The 15,458-nt window shown below is 45.9% G+C and overlaps 1 protein-coding gene across 2 annotated transcripts in view; it reads right to left on the minus strand.

Moving 5' to 3' along the window:
• The window catches only part of PSME4 (proteasome activator subunit 4), a 1,411,622-nt gene that overhangs the window by 390,967 nt on the left and 1,005,197 nt on the right, over window positions 1-15,458 (minus strand). The gene's annotated exons all lie outside the window — the stretch shown is intronic.

Genomic DNA, 15,458 nt, shown 5'->3' on the forward strand with positions numbered 1-15,458 from the left:
CCGCATCTTGTTTGCCTCTGGTGCCTCGAGTAGGACCACGACCCAAAGGCCTGCCCCAACTGCAGCGCCATGCATCTAAAGTCCTTGGGGAAGCGATCCCTCAAGCTCCTAATGACTCAACGTGTGACACCGTGATGATCGAGGTCCCGGTAGAGAGGAAGGTCCCGGGAGCGGTCGCAGAGCCGGAGGCCATTGTTGCACTCCAAGTCGTTAAGCTTTTCGAGTTAGTCGAAGTCCTACAAAAAGAAGTCATTGTCAAAGCATGCTTGGACTTCACTTTGTCTGTTGGCCAACGACACAAGGTAGTGCTGCCACTCGAGGCCTGGCTCCGCAGCTGAGCTAGCACCTGGACCCACTTCACTCCTTTCAGGTTTCTGGTAGCCAGAGCGACCCCTCCCAACTCAGAGAATTTTATGAGGCCAAGCACCTCATATTTTGGTAGCCTGTACCTATCGGCGCGCCTGTGGGTTTGGGAGGGGCCCCTTCTGGATTCATGCCAGTGGCTCCTGCCCTGGCACCAGTCAGGCCCTAGAGAACCATGGATGGTTCCGGAACTGTGCTGGTCATACCATACCAACTTTCCCCAGCGCCAATCCTGAGACTGATCCCGGCGATGCCAACCCCATCCTCATCCCCAACTCTGACATGGAGCCGGAGGGGTGTTGTTCGCCAGCTCCAGTGCCGACAAGAGCCTGAGCCCTGTTCTAACAGGCTAGGACTCAGGGAGGAATTGGTGGGGGTCACTGGACACTGAGGAATACCAGCCTTATGAGGAAGGATATATGGACTGGTGTGAGGATCTAAGTAAAGCCAGTGGACTTGACATTTCTACGGATACTTTTTAATATGTACATATATATATATTTTTGTATTTTTCCTAGTTTTTGTCCTGTTCAGTGTATATGCGAATGACAGTCACCTGATGAAGGCAGAATGCCGAAATGCGCCTAGTCAAAACCAACCGCTTTGCCCACTACAATAGAATATTGACCGGTCCAGTGTGACTTTGTGTAGTATATGTTTATGTTCTGTGTTTTTTATTGTATTCATGTAATTTGTTTATCACCCAATTTATTTGCACTGAATTTATTATCAGATTTGAAATGAATATATTTAATGAAATAAGAACAAGTAATATGATTATCTATACCTAATTAAAAGTTTTATATATCAATATCAAATGTGTTGCTACATTTATAACAATATATTTAAGGTCGTTTTCTTTGCAATTGTTTTATCCATTTGTGTGTTTGAGAGAGTTGGCACTTATTAATTGAATGTTTGCTATAAGTATCTTTTTCAAAAGTGTTGTTTCCCTACATATAGCAAACCTATTATTGTAGGGGTCCCCTGTTTTTCAAATAGCATTTCTCCAGATACTGCATGCTTTCTTCCCCTACCGTGGCTATGGACGATCGAGTTTCATTCACCATGATAGTTCCTTGACCTGAGCCAACCCTCAGTGGCTGTCAGGGCGATTGTCTTGACAGAGGTGCTTCAACTCAGCATGTCCCCCCTCAGAACTGCGAATCCCATTCAGTGAAGCCCCACCGACGTCCTACTTGATACCTGGTCCAGACGAACACAGGGGCTCCTGTGAATAGGACAATTGCCCACCGCCCGCCCCAGGTGACCCACACGTCGCCCAACACCCTACCCTCAAGAGCTTGGTGGTCCAAGCCTCAATATCCCATGTAAATTCTGGAAAGAAGGTTGTGTATGCATAGATATGCAAATACATCCCCAAATGAGGCACACCTTTGATTATCATAAACTGAATTCAGAAGGTAGTAGATCAAAAGTTATTTATTTTTCTGAAATCTTCATATCAATGTTTTGGTGATATTAACAGCATATCAATCCATAGGTGTAATAATCGATTAATAATAGAAGAAAAATGAGCGCGAACTGCTCCAATGCATTTCGGGCGGAGCCCTTTGTCACGGAGTGCTGAAAGGAAGATAGATCAGGATCAGATTAAAGGTCAAAGGTGAAAATGAACAGTACGAGTTTAAGTGGGGTACGGAGGAATTATACATTAGCGTGCCTATCAAAGGGAGTGAGTTCTATCCGTGTTTGAGGGGAAGTTTAAGGAAATGAAAAAATGAAAACGAAAAAGTGAACAGAGGTGCGGTGATCCACGAGTGGTGGACGGAAAATGAAAGGTGCACGGGAGTTAAGTCAAGTGTGAACGGTGCTAGCGGTAAAAGAACAAGGAAATTAACCAAAGCTGAAGCAAAGCTTACTTCGTATCAGTGGTAGCAAAACACGCTATTCCAGGGGTGCGGACATGATCCGTTACGATTACGGCGGAGGTTACGAGGGTAAAAATAGAGGTAGGAAACAAGGGCTAGCAAAATTGACGAAGGACTACGGGACGAGGGTAGGGAACAGGATGAGAAACAAAAAGTGGAGCCATATTGGAACGGGGTGAGAAAGAGAATAGGAAATGAAAAGAAGCCAGATTAAAAGTAAATGGAGTATGAATACGTGAAACGATAATAGGTGATAAATAAACAGTACATGACAAAGCAGTGCATGATTACAAGTAACAACTGTATTCAATCCGGTCATTAAGACCGTGAGGTTTAAGAGTTTGTAAGCGATAAATCCATTCAAGTTCTCTCTTCAGAAGTAGTTTGCGATTGTCAATTCCTTCGATTTTAGTGATGATTTCTAACACTAGGAATTGGAGTTGTGCAATGGTGTGGTGGAATTCCGCAAAATGCATGGCTACGTTGGATTTCTCAAGTTTCAGGCGTATGTTAGATTTATGTTCATTAAGCTGTGTCTTGATTTTACGCTCGGTCTTGCCGACGTACAATTTGCCACAAGGGCATTTCAGGGCGTAGATCAAGTTCATGGAGTCACAAGTGGCATCTACTTGAAGTTTGATTGCGTTGCCTTTCATGGGGTGTCTAATGATGTTGCCTTTAATGATGCTATTACAGTGATTACAGTTACGACAAGGCAAAGTTCCTTTGTGCTGTTTCACTGAAGGTGTGGGTTTGGAAAGAATTTCTTTCATATTCTTACTTCTGGTGTAAGCGAATAAGGGAGGGTTCTGAAAGATATTCTGGAAATCAGATTCCAGTTGTAGGATCGGCCAATGCTTCATTATGATAGTTTTATAAATGGTGCTTGCCGATGAGAATTTGGAAACTACTACCATCCGGTCTTCTGGTCGAAGAACTCGCTGGTATTCTCAAAGAACTGGAATTAGAAATCAAAGAAATTGACAGAGAACTTAAAGACATGTTGACTCCTGAGGAACTCAACCATACCCTTGAGGATTTAAAAACCACGCTGGATAAACATCAAAAAGAAATTAATGAACGTAAAATCAGGAAATTCCGTAGGGACACGCTTGACTACAAGCTGGATGTATACTCTTGGGCTGACATCTATGCCCAAAGACGTCGCAACCGACCGCCTAACACACAGACCGACACTTCATCATCCGGGAGTGATTCCACTTACCGCCCGCCACGAAAAACACCGATATCCACATCAACTTCAAGCTCTGATCAAGCAAGCACATCCTCCACTACACAAGAACAACCATCTGCGGTTCATTTTTTAGAATCAGGTCCGGCTACCACCGAAGACCCCGGAGGGGCCAGAACAAAAGAAAAAGAAATAAGCCCTCCGAACACACGGAGTACGGTTGCCAAGAAGGACCCCAAGCCAAAAAAGAACACTTAGTAATTAACATTTCTGACATGATCATTCCCCAACACCAAATCGACCTACTTGAGAAAGGCATGTCATTTATACAGCAATTTACTCGAACTTGAAGTAAGCACTTTTAAGCTCACCAGAAAACTTAGATTACGTCACTTTTTTGACAACATCTTACCTCCAACCACCAAAGACAAACAAGATGAACTCCGAGGTCTTCGACCTCCTAGCAGATACCAAGCTTCCAGCAGCCACAAGTGCATCGATCTTTTCGAAAACCTAGTACGCAATGATCTGGCTAAAATTAATTTCAAGAACAAACAGAAACATCGGAACCTAACCATTAAAGACCGAGACACCCTCAAAGCATTGGCCAACAATCCACGAATTCGTTGCATCAAAGCCGACAAGGGAGGGGCTCTGGTTATCCTCAACACCACCATGTACACTCAACGACTATCTGAACATATCCAGGATTCCAGCATCTATATGTTACTTGACAAGAATCCTACCAAAGAGTTTCAAAAGATCTTGTTCAACATTGTAACAACAGCATACCAAGCAGGGATCATTGAAGATCGCACTAAGAACTACGTACTACAAGAACACCCCAGGAGCCCTACAATACACATGAGCCCGAAAAAAACACAAAAATCTTCATAATCCTCCTTTCAGGCCCATTGTATCCACAAAGGGATCCATACATGAACCTACAGGCAGGTTCATTGATAAATATCTCCAACCATTGGTCACTCAAACCACCAGCTATATCAAAGACACCACAGATTTCTTACTCAAACTATCTAAAGTTACCACCGATGTCAATGACTCACTCATACTGTGTACAGCTGATGTCAGCTCTTTATACACCTCCATACCTCATCAAGGAGGCATCGACGCCATTGAACAAGCCCTTCTAAAAAGTGACATTGATGAACAAATGCAATCCTTTCTCATGGAACTGATGATATATACATTATATCACAGTTATTTTCAACAAGACAACCGATGGTACCTCCAGCTATCCGGAATGGCTATGGGAAACTGTGCCGCTCCCACGTATGCGAACATCTATATGGAAAATTTTGAAAATCTTCATATATACCAGAATCCTACCTTCCACAACAAAATCAAAATGTACGTCAGATATATCGACGACTTGTTTTTAATTTGGAAGGATACCAAAGAGTCTCTCAGCCACGCACTAAACGAATTAAATGCGAAGGATGAACGCATAAAACTCACCTGGCTCATCAGTGATACAGAAATCACATTCCTAGACGTCAAGATCAAAAACACCCAAAATGGATTCACAACTGACCTCCATAGAAAAAGCACTGACAGGAATAACACCTTACATTTTACCAGCTTTCATCAAGCCTCATTGAAGAAACATTTGCCGTTCTCCCAAATGTTGCGTGTTAAACGCATAGTTTCAGATGTACAAACTTACGAAACACGCATCAAGGAGATGCATGATCGCTTCCTCGACAGAGGTTACCCTGAACATGTTCTCAAACAAGCACAAACTCGAGTGGCTAAGATTACTAGACAGGAGAGCTTATCCAAAACCTCCAAAAGTGTGGAAGACCGGATGGTAGTAGTTTCCAAATTCTCATCGGCAAGCACCATTTATAAAACTATCATAATGAAGCATTGGCCGATTCTACAACTGGAATCTGATTTCCAGAATATCTTTCAGAACCCTCCCTTATTCGCTTACACCAGAAGTAAGAATATGAAAGAAATTCTTTCCAAACCCACACCTTCAGTGAAACAGCACAAATGAACTTTGCCTTGTCGTAACTGTAATCACTGTAATAGCATCATTAAAGGCAACATCATTAGACACCCCATGAAAGGCAACGCAATCAAACTTCAAGTAGATGCCACTTGTGACTCCATGAACTTGATCTACGCCCTGAAATGCCCTTGTGGCAAATTGTACGTCGGCAAGACCGAGCGTAAAATCAAGACACGGCTTAATGAACATAAATCTAACATACGCCTGAAACTTGAGAAATCCAACGTAGCCATGCATTTTGCGGAATTCCACCACACCATTGCACAACTCCAATTCCTAGTGTTAGAAATCATCACTAAAATCGAAGGAATTGACAATCGCAAACTACTTCTGAAGAGAGAACTTGAATGGATTTATCGCTTACAAACTCTTAAACCTCACGGTCTTAATGACCGGATTGAATACAGTTGTTACTTGTAATCATGCATTGCTTTGTCATGTACTGTTTATTTATCACCTATTATCGTTTCACGTATTCATACTCCATTTACTTTTAATCTGGCTTCTTTTCATTTCCTATTCTCTTTCTCACCCCGTTCCAATATGGCTCCACTTTTTGTTTCTCATCCTGTTCCCTACCCTCGTCCCGTAGTCCTTCGTAAATTTTGCTAGCCCTAGTTTCCTACCTCTATTTTTACCCTCGTAACCTCCGCTGTAATCGTAACGGATCATGTCCGCACCCCTGGAATAGCGTGTTTCGCTACCACTGATACGAAGTAAGCTTTGCTTCAGCTTTGGTTAATTTCCTTGTTCTTTTACCGCTAGCACCGTTCACACTTGACTTATCTCCCGTGCACCTTTCATTTTCCGTCCACCACTCGTGGATCACCGCACCTCTGTTCACTTTTTCGTTTTCATTTTTTCATTTCCTTAAACTTCCCCTCAAACACGGATAGAACTCACTCCCTTTGATAGGCACGCTAATGTATAATTCCTCCGTACCCCACTTAAACTCGTACTGTTCATTTTCACCTTTGACCTTTACTCTGATCCTGATCTATCTTCCTTTCAGCACTCCGTGACAAAGGGCTCTGCCCGAAATGCATTGGAGCAGTTCGCGCTCATTTTTCTTCTATTATTAATCGATTATTACACCTATGGATTGATATGCTGTTAATATCACCAAAACATTGATATGAAGATTTCAGAAAAATAAATAACTTTTGATCTACTACCTTCTGAATTCAGTTTATGATAATCAAAGGTGTGCCTCATTTGGGGATGTATTTGCATATCTATGCATACACAACCTTCTTTCATGTTCCACTGGCGTTTTGACGGAAACTCCACCCATGAGAGCACCCAAAACTGAGTAACTTCCTATTAACTCGCACAGACTTCCGCAGTGCACCACCCATTTCCTTTTCCATGTAAATTCTGGCACATTCCCTACCTCACCCCCAGACAGGCAAGCCAAGAGGCTGGACAATTTGGAGAATAAGATGTTTCTTCCGCCAGCCTGGCACTGCAATCTGTGAACACTGTGTGCCTTTTGGGCTGGTATTTCCATGTGCTGTGGGATACAGTTGCACAGGTGCCGTAAACGGTTCCGGAGGAGGCCCGGGCCTTGCTCTTCAAGGCTGCTACTGATTGGAGGGATGGAACTAAGTTCACCATTTGCTGTGGACTAGACATCACCGGCTCACTAGGCAGAGTGGATTTATCGACGATGACCCTGCGGCACTACGCCTTGCGGAGGGCTACTGACTTTTATGGGGATGTCCAGTCCTCACTCTTGGGCATGCCCTTTGATGGTTCTCACCCCTTTGGAGACAAGGCATATCCGGTGCTGGAGTGCTTTAAGGACAGCAAGGCTACAGTCATCTTCTTAGGCCTTTCTATGGTCCCCTGTCACCCTCAATCCGCCTTTTGTGGCCATGAAAGGGTCATGCAGCCGCGTCCTTACTCACCCAGCCACCGCAGGTGAAAGCTTTCCAGCCTATGCGTGGCCTTGGACATAATACATTGCAGCCCCATGGGTCATGGGGACAAAGGTTGGCTCAGTCCGCCATGCAGCTGCAGCCTCCAAACCCTCCTAGTCTGCCTGTGTAGCATCATGTGTAAACAAAAACAATTCCCAACAGGTATTATTGAGAGACAATTTCAATTGTGCATGCCTGAAGGCATTACTGAGAACAGAAACAAGGAGTCAGAAGGATTTTAGAGGAACGGTGGTATTATTCACCAAGGACAAGGGCATTCAACATATGTTTACAGTTTTCAACAGCACTGTAAAGATTAGATCTTGTGACAACCCAGTGGCACTTGGTGCAAGGTGCTATATACAGTTTCTGTGAAGTGGAAGTGCAAGTGCTTAAAAACAGCATTGGTGGCGCATAGAATGTGGTATATGCATCAATTACAGCTTCAATTATAATAAAACAAGTTACAGTCACTTGAGAAAATTATTTTCTTGTAGAAAGCTGAAAGTGTCATATGCGTCATTTGATTCAAGCTGTGTGGTCGACGGCGTTTCGATCCCCTTGAGTCGGGATCGTCATCAGGACGGGGTTGTTCTTAATGAATACAGTGCTGTGGACAAGGAAGGGTAATGGTGAGGGTGGTAGGTGGAAATGGCGAGAGCGGGTAGGCGTGGGTGGGGGGAGGGGAGGTAGTGCGGGGGTGAGGGCGCACTCGGGAGGACTAAGGGGCAAGGTATATAGTGTTTAGGGCGGGGTGAAGGTAGTGGTGGCCGCAGAGGGTGGGGTGATATTTGGGGGTGCCTAATGTGAAGGGTAGGTCTGTTTATTTGAGTGGGGTCGTGTTCCACAAGGCAAAAGGAAATTAACTTACAAAAACCAGGCAGGGATGCGTGGCTTACAGCTTACGGAATGAATGCGTGCTGGTCACTGGAAGGAAAAAGGCAATTATTAGGTACAGGACGCATAGGTAACTGGTAGGTACCAGACCCGCGCTGGGGGTGTCAGTACCTGGTAGCGTCTTGTCCTGGGACTGCTCACGTGGTTGGGCAGCTCCTGAAAAGGAAGACAAGGGGTGTGTGGTCACTAAGACGGAGAAGTACCCATGATCGAACTCGAGGAGCGTGATTAGGCGTGCAGCCGGAGGCCGACGGCGAGACTCTTACCTTGGAAGAGGAGGGGCACAGAGGGCAATTGCTCATCTGGCGTGGCTGTACGGCACTTAATGCAGCGGCAGACCGCGTCTTCTCTGGGTCTTAGAAATTATACCAGCTACCGCGCGGTGGAGGCGGGGTAGGGGGCGTGTGTCTGGGGGCGGGATCTGCAGGTGAATGCAGAGGTGTCGCGGAGTCATTGGTGAGAGTGAGGGCGGGGGGCGGGGAGTCGGTAGGGCGGTGAAGGGTTACTGGGGCAACCAGAATAATCAGGAAGTTACAGAACTCGAGTCGGCGCATTGGGGAATGCGCGTCTGGGAAGGTCCAGGGAGTGGGAGCCAAGTGCATGTATGGGAGAAGCGTAAATTGTGCCAAGAAAACATGACAAATTGAAAACTATGTACATTGGACGCAAGGTGATGCAAACATGAGAAAATCAGAAATGTTGGCAAAATGAAATACAAGACATACACATTGGTAAAAACAAATCTGGCTGGCAGCAGAACATAGTAGAGCTATTGGTTAACATTGATTCGGTCAGGGTATAAAACCGGACAGTTAGTTACATAGAGCAAAACCACGACCATTAACGTGCTCTAACCAAAGATCCACTAGCAGACATAAGACAGAAGATCCTCTCTATAACAACTGCAGCAAGAGACAACAACATTATTACCAAAAAAGAATTTGAGTTCTTAAATAACCCACACCCCAGGACTCCTGTCCTTTACGTACTTCCCAAAATACATAAGGATGCCAGAAACCCACCGGGACGCCCTATCGTATCAGGGTGTGGCTCCATCCTGGAACCTCTTGGCAAATATGTGGATTCGATGATCAAAGAGTTTGTACCTATCACAGACACCTACATTCGGGACACTATGGATCTGATTAACACAATTGAAGATCAACCCTTTGATACGGAAAACCAAATCATGGCAAGTCTGGACATCGAGTCCCTTTATACGAACATTCCCCATTGTGAAGGACTCCAGGTTATAAAAAATCTATTGAGCACCAGACCACAACCACCCAAGATCCCCACAGATTTCATTATGGATCTTTTGAGAGTGGCATTACAAAACAATTACTTCATGTACAAAAACATCTACTACCTGCAAATCAAGGGAGTAGCGATGGGCGCTTGCTTCGCTCCAAATTTTGCCATCCTTTATGTACATGCCCTTGAGAAATCATTGTTCCTCAACCAGATCAATCCATATCGACCCCAAATCCACCTGTGGCGTCGATATATCGATGATATTCTACTATTTTGGAATGGCTCTGCTAACTCTCTTCAACCATGTATTGACTGGCTAAACTCTTCCCAGGAACATCTCAGATTCACATACGAAACCAAACCTAATGACCTACACTTCCTTGATGTCACAATACATGCGGAGGAAGGTAAAATTGGAACTGTGCTCTACCGCAAACCGACTGAACGCAATACGTTGCTGCACTATTCAAGCAACCACCCCAGAGGTCTCCGCGATGGTCTCCCCTTTGGCCAATTTCTCCGCATTCGGAGAAATTGCAAATGGCGCAAGGACTACTTCAGGGAAGCGGACATCCTAGCCTCTAAATTGATCAACAGGGGCTATCCACGACGTCTGGTCAAATCAGGCCAGAAAACGGGCCTGGTACAACCACCGGGAGGACTTACTGAGGCCAAATCTAAACAAAAAAACCTTGAAGAGGATCCCCTTTGTCTCAGTATTCAGCCCCGACAGCAACAGAGTAGCAAAGATAATTAAAAAGAACTGGGCTGTCCTACGTTCAGAAGAACAATTAAATGAACCGCTTTTGTTCTCATATCAGAGAGGTAACAACATTGCCAACCACCTAGTGCATGCCATTACGTGGCCGGCTCCCAGTACAGAGAAAAACACCATCACAGCATCCTGGGGCCTGCCCCCGGTCATTGGACATTTTAAATGCCAATCGTGTAGCGTGTGCGAGTTGACAACCAACACCAAAGAATTCACATTCAAGGGCCAGACACACCACCTCACCCAACAATCCAACTGCAAAACCCAGAACGTTATTTACGCTATCCGATGCCCGTTGATCTGATTTACATCGGCCAGACAACACAAATGATAAAACAGCGTATCATACAACACAAAAGCAGAATTAACTGCAAGGTACTTACAGCACCTCTGGTCTCGCACTTCATTGAGCATTCGCACACGGACTCGGACCTCAGATGGCAGGTCATTGAGAAACCCACCTTACCTCTCAGAGGAGGTAACATGAAGGCCCTGCTCAACAGAGCAGAATGCAAATGGATTGCCAAAGTTGACTCGGTCAATCAGGGGCTCAACACCCTGGACGAATGGACTAATACTATCTCCATTTAATTCACCCCTTTGACCACCTCCTCTACCACGCGCCCCTGCCAACACATATGGCTTAAGATAAAATGAGAACCGATCCTTAACCATATGAGCAGCCCTTGACCCTGTACCCCCGCCCCGCCCCCCCCTTTTCTAAACTGGCGCCCACCTTTTGCTCTATGTAACTAACTGTCCGGTTTTATACCCTGACCGAATCAATGTTAACCAATAGCTCTACTATGTTCTGCTGCCAGCCAGATTTGTTTTTACCAATGTGTATGTCTTGTATTTCATTTTGCCAACATTTCTGATTTTCTCATGTTTGCATCACCTTGCGTCCAATGTACATAGTTTTCAATTTGTCATGTTTTCTTGGCACAATTTACGCTTCTCCCATACATGCACTTGGCTCCCACTCCCTGGACCTTCCCAGACGCGCATTCCCCAATGCGCCGACTCGAGTTCTGTAACTTCCTGATTATTCTGGTTGCCCCAGTAACCCTTCACCGCCCTACCGACTCCCCGCCCCCCGCCCTCACTCTCACCAATGACTCCGCGACACCTCTGCATTCACCTGCAGATCCCGCCCCCAGACACACGCCCCCTACCCCGCCTCCACCGCGCGATAGCTGGTATAATTTCTAAGACCCAGAGAAGACGCGGTCTGCCGCTGCATTAAGTGCCGTACAGCCACGCCAGATGAGCAATTGCCCTCTGTGCCCCTCCTCTTCCAAGGTAAGAGTCTCGCCGTCGGCCTCCGGCTGCACGCCTAATCACGCTCCTCGAGTTCGATCATGGGTACTTCTCCGTCTTAGTGACCACACACCCCTTGTCTTCCTTTTCAGGAGCTGCCCAACCACGTGAGCAGTCCCAGGACAAGACGCTACCAGGTACTGACACCCCCAGCGCGGGTCTGGTACCTACCAGTTACCTATGCGTCCTGTACCTAATAATTGCCTTTTTCCTTCCAGTGACCAGCACGCATTCATTCCGTAAGCTGTAAGCCACGCATCCCTGCCTGGTTTTTGTAAGTTAATTTCCTTTTGCCTTGTGGAACACGACCCCACTCAAATAAACAGACCTACCCTTCACATTAGGCACCCCCAAATATCACCCCACCCTCTGCGGCCACCACTACCTTCACCCTGCCCTAAACACTATATACCTTGCCCCTTAGTCCTCCCGAGTGCGCCCTCACCCCCGCACTACCTCCCCTCCCCCCACCCACGCCTACCCGCTCTCGCCATTTCCACCTACCACCCTCACCATTACCCTTCCATGTCCACAGCACTGTATTCATTAAGAACAACCCCGTCCTGATGACGATCCCGACTCAAGGGGATCGAAACGCCGTCGACCACACAGCTTGAATCAAATGACGCATATGACACTTTCAGCTTTCTACAAGAAAATAATTTTCTCAAGTGACTGTAACTTGTTTTATTATAATTGAAGCTGTAATTGATGCATATACCACATTCTATGCGCCACCAATGCTGTTTTTAAGCACTTGCACTTCCACTTCACAGAAACTGTATATAGCACCTTGCACCAAGTGCCACTGGGTTGTCACAAGATCTAATCTTTACAGTGCTGTTGAAAACTGTAAACATATGTTGAATGCCCTTGTCCTTGGTGAATAATACCACCGTTCCTCTAAAATCCTTCTGACTCCTTGTTTCTGTTCTCAGTAATGCCTTCAGGCATGCACAATTGAAATTGTCTCTCAATAATACCTGTTGGGAATTGTTTTTGTTTACACAGTATACCCATCCCAACTCGGTTTATGGGTCCCCTCCTGTTTTTCCTATAACTGTGTAGCATCATGGGCACCCAGTGGGCAGCAGGATTCCCCATCGCCTGCCCCACTGGCAGGTGATGGACATGGGGACTATGCGGATTGTGGGAAGGGGCTACTCCCTCCTCTTAGAGACTACACCTCCCTCCATGCCACCTACCTATGGCAGGCTGATGGAGGACCACCTATCTCTTCTCTGCCAGGAAGAGATGGATCTTCTGGCCAAAGGAGTCATAGAGAGAGTGCTGACGGCAGTGGGTCGTTGTTGCTAGTCCTGCTACTTTCTGGTGCCCAAGAATTACGGAGGCTTTCATACTATCCTCGACCTGCGCTCTCAATTTCTTCCTCAAGAAGGAGAAATTCAAGATGCTCATTTTTGTGCAGGTCCTCTCTGACATGGATCTAGGAGACTAGATGGTAGTATTGGAATTGCAAGAGGCATGTTTCCACATTCCTGTCCTGCCTGCCCACAGGACTTACCTGCGGTTTACAGTGGGGCACGGGCCCTTTCAGTTCACTGTGCTCCCCTTTGGCCTCACCACCGTCCCATGGGTGTTCACTGAGGTAATGGTGGTTGTTGCAGCTCATCTGCATAGATCAGGGGTGCCAGTTTAACCTTATCTTAATGACTGGCTGTTAAGGGTGGGCTCGCCCCGGGCTGTTGTATCCCTCCTCCATACTACGGCAGATTTCGAGCATTCCCTGGGGTTCACTATCAACACCTGACTCCCTCTCAGACTTTCCCTTTCATCGAAGCTGTTCTGGACACAGTGCAGTTTCAGACCTAGCCTCTTGTAAGGCGAGTCCAGGATATTCAGACTATGATACCGATATTTCAGATTCTATCCTGGATTTATGTGATACTGATACTGATTCTGAGGCTTCTGGGCCTCATAGACTCTTGCATCCTGCTTGTGACACTGGCCCGTTGGCGTATGCATGCTCTGCAGTTGGAGCTTCAATGAGGCTGGCTTAGTATATAGTGCACACTTATTTAAGTGATGCACCTTTTACTAATCCATGCAACCCTTATGCCTTATGGTGGCTTTAGTGGTCTTTGATAACCATAGAAAGCCCTCAAAGTGGTAGCTTTAGAGAGCAGCCTTCAGTTTTATATTTAAAGAGTCTTAAGCAGCTTGTTTTACCACTTTAATCATGTAGTGTAGGTTAAACAAAAAAGAATCACACAGTGTATATGTAAAAATATGTCTATGTATTACACAACTCTCACTAACACATTGGTGTATCTCCTACCCGGAGATATCAACACAAATACACAGCATTAAGGTAAGTAAGCCCAAAATACAGTGGTCTCCAGATCGAGACCAAACCATATACAAAAAAAGTGGAATGCGAAGTAGGGACTTGGATTATGAGACTCCGAGGAGCTGGGGACACAAGGAACCACCCAAGGTAAGTATCCAGGAACCCCATGGAGGCTGTGTACAGAATTGAAACACAGCTGCGTGTCCAATGGAAGTCAACAGGAAAGTGGCGGTTGCAGTTAAGAAGGACCCTTCCCAGTGGACCCCGAGGAAACACAGTGGAATACAGAAGATTGTAGATTCACCCCACCTGTAGATACCCCGGTTCCAGGATACCTACACCAGGGAAGCCGGGTGCATAGGTGTGAAGTGACGTTGGAAACTGCTGTAGTCCACAGTCGCGAACTTTGAAAAAGATGCCACTAGAGAACTGCAAGAGTCTGGTGGAATCAAAGGGTGGATTCTTGATGAGGATAAACTGTAAGCAGAGGGGACAGAGTCTATGCCTCCTGGAGGTGACCAGGAGGCAAAAAAGAGCAATGCCCACCAAAATTATTGTTCAAAATTGCGGAGGCTCGAGTTAACTTTAACCGGGGTTCACAGTTACATACATGTCGTGTCCCTCTAGAAGGGTGGAATGCTACCCCCGTCGCCAGAATTGGCGAGGGGGTAGTATTCCAAATCGTATGACACCTTACTCGACATGTTTTGATAATGTTATACCAGAGTTAGCATTTAACCGCAAGGTTGATAATGCACTTAAGAGTATATGGTATAGCGTTATCATGGAACAGCTATTGGGACTTGGTTCCGCAAGCTGCAAACGGGCTCAGCTCATGCTAGAGCACCATCTCACATAATTCCAAGCACTCTGCCTTCAGGATTGATAAGGCCTTCCATAGGAGTGACTGAATATATGTGTGTCCATTTTAGGGTTAGATATAGGTATACTATATCCACAGCAAAGGGTATACTATATCCACAGCCAGTTGTGTCAGATTTAGATGGCCAGCCAGGGGTGGCATAATACATGCTTCAGCCCCTGGTAGGCCCTGGGTACACCTATGCCCTGGATACCTAAGGTATACTGTACAGGAACTGATAAAGGGGCCCAGTACCAATTGGATATGTACCTAGGGTACATGGAGTCCATTTTAACAGAGAGAGCAGGAAGCCTGGGGCCCTGAATAGCAGGATCCCAGGCCAACTAAGTCAAAAACCAGCAAAACACCAGGCAAAAAAAGTTGGGGGTAACCATAGTCAGATATCCACCTTCCTACAGTCCCTATATAGGTGACCGAGACGTCACATCGGTGCATAGGATGCCATACAGAACCCAACGGAGCCACCAGACGGCACGCAGGGGAACTGCTCATGAAAATATGTTTCTGAATCCATTCAGACGCATGGGAACTTCCAAGGTAAGGAATCTGCAGCTAGAAGTCTCTATCATATGCAGTAATACATTATAGAAGCTCGGGTTTTGCTCTGTTCAAAC

The sequence above is a fragment of the Lissotriton helveticus genome, chromosome 6, assembly GCF_964261635.1.
Source record: "Lissotriton helveticus chromosome 6, aLisHel1.1, whole genome shotgun sequence".
Taxonomy (NCBI): Eukaryota; Metazoa; Chordata; class Amphibia; order Caudata; family Salamandridae; genus Lissotriton; species Lissotriton helveticus.